Source organism: Amblyomma americanum, chromosome 7 (assembly GCF_052857255.1).
Source record: "Amblyomma americanum isolate KBUSLIRL-KWMA chromosome 7, ASM5285725v1, whole genome shotgun sequence".
Lineage (NCBI taxonomy): Eukaryota > Metazoa > Arthropoda > Arachnida > Ixodida > Ixodidae > Amblyomma > Amblyomma americanum.
Window position 1 is genome coordinate 41,555,440 of NC_135503.1, and position 2,127 is coordinate 41,557,566.

The 2,127-nt window shown below is 47.2% G+C and overlaps 1 non-coding gene across 1 annotated transcript; it reads left to right on the forward strand.

The window, feature by feature from the left end:
- The first annotated feature begins 1,673 nt into the window (after window positions 1-1,673).
- Window positions 1,674-1,745, forward strand: TRNAC-GCA (transfer RNA cysteine (anticodon GCA)). Its single transcript has one exon. It is a non-coding gene; the product is annotated as a tRNA-Cys (tRNA).
- The last annotated feature ends 382 nt before the right edge of the window (window positions 1,746-2,127 follow it).

The following is a 2,127-nucleotide window of genomic DNA, read 5'->3' on the forward strand; positions in this document are numbered from 1 at the left end:
TTTGAGAGCGAAAACTCAGTTATCGAGCGGTATATCCTGATCACTTGCGTCTCGAATATCGCAACATGAAGCAACCAGAGTTCTTTATTCGCATGCCAGTGGGAAAACTCAGAAATCGAGTTCGGCCGTAACCTGCAGCTGGTTGCTAGAGGTGAGCAGACTGAGTGTCCACTGTAAGGCGCGGTTAGGCTCAGTACTCTCTAAATTTTCTGCTAAAAGAATTGCGTTTATCATATTGAGAAAATAATTGCATGAAAGAAGCCAACGAGCCCGTCATCTCTCCACCGTTGTCTGCTGAGTGGCAGAAAAAAAGACAAGACATTTTCCGCCAGTTTAAATAGTTTCCAGCCGCCGCAAAATAAGGCAAAAATAGGATAGAACAAAGCGCCATTTATAATCATATGATACAAAGAGTGCGGTTGTGCTGGGTAGGTAAGTTCTAAACTGAATTCATTTTGTGCAACAATGCTAGTCTTCTTGTCAAGACAGGAAGTTTCTCGTCACGTAATGTATTCTAAAGTCCTTATCCGCAGGAACGCAGCGTGGTTCCCCGATTATGCACACGTAGGAGCCCATGCTTTCTTAACAAGAAACGTCGATTCCTAGTTCTATCCACAACAGCAGTGACAGCATGCCACAGAAGTACTACTGCTAGAAGAAGCGCCTAGCCATAGTTTTGTTTTTTACTCAAACACAAGATTTCCGTGCACTCAGAAGAGATTAAACCCGCCCTACTGCCTTACTTTCCCCGAATTACTTTCCCCATAAGTTGGAAAGCGCAGCTTTAGGTAACTTAAGGAACGCCAGGAACATGTCAGGACATATTCTTAGCGTATCAGCGTTCTTTCGTAGAGTGACGCGTCGTCATTAAAGGCGGCTAACCTTTAAAACACACAGCATCCCAAAAAGCCCATCACAAGAGTGAGCGTCGATGGTATGATAATGCCGGAGGACAATTCAAGAGCTTCTGCGATTTGGGGAAGTTTTTTCAGCACGTTGAATGGATATGTGCGCTAATTCGCTCTGTGCGCGAGCTCGCATTTCTCCAAGAGGAAGTGCACATGTCGCCTGCCGTGGTTTTTCGCCCGCGGATGCGGACTAACGAAGCGGAGAAAGGATTAGCGAGATAGAAAGCAGAGCGCTTTTCAGCTCACTCGAGCGAGGTTTCGGGCTTTATCTAAACTAGCGGCTTAGGGAATTCCAGGGCGACAGGTGAAGCTCGTCGCTGCGGAAGCGCTGTCGCCAGTCAGGTAGTGCTCTGGCATGCGAGTTTAGCTTCCGGCCTGGCGACGCAAGATAAGTCCTTTTCAGAATGTAAACTACGGTGACGCTGCTATGCGTCGTTGTGTTGTGCGAACAGACATGAGGCTTGGAAAAGTGTCGACTACAATCGTTGTGGTCTTAACTGCGGTGGTGGATGGCCCACTTAGAGAAATGCTGTCGAAGAAAAGCAAGGGTTCCTTGAATTCTATTTCCTAAATGCTCACATCTGCTCAGCGAGAAATCATTAGAGTGCGACAGAAACAAACTTTCAGTGCTGTACCTTGTAAACAAGGATGAAAAAAAGGTAACTAATTAGCATTAACCAGAAGAGTGCTATCTAAGCAATAATTTAAACGTCGATTGTCGATGTGTTACTGTTGTAGAATACTAAGATTGAACGCTTCCCGGCCGCCGCGGTGGCTGAGTGGTTATAGCGTTCGGCTGCAGGCCCGAAAGACGCGGGTTCGATCCCGGCCGCGGCGGTAGGATTTCGATGGAGGCGAAATTCTAGAGGCCCATGCACTGTGCAATGCCAGTGCACGTTAAAGAACCCCAGGTGGTCAAAATTTCCGGAGTCCTTCACTACGGCGTCTCTCATAGCCTGAATCGCTTTGGGACGTTAAACCCCCATAAACCATAATCCACAAACCTACCACAAGTAAAAACGGTTATGGTGTATCCCAGGTGCATTTTCTAATTTCGTTGATTTTTCGAGTGAACCGGTTACGCAACGGAACCGGCCTGTCATGAGCAGTCTTTACTTAAGGACGGGCTGTGAGTGTGGACTGTGAATTTTGCTGGAGCCTAACCCTGTACCCAAGAGGGTAGAACTCTAGGGAGCACTTGAGTGAGGCAGTCATCAGT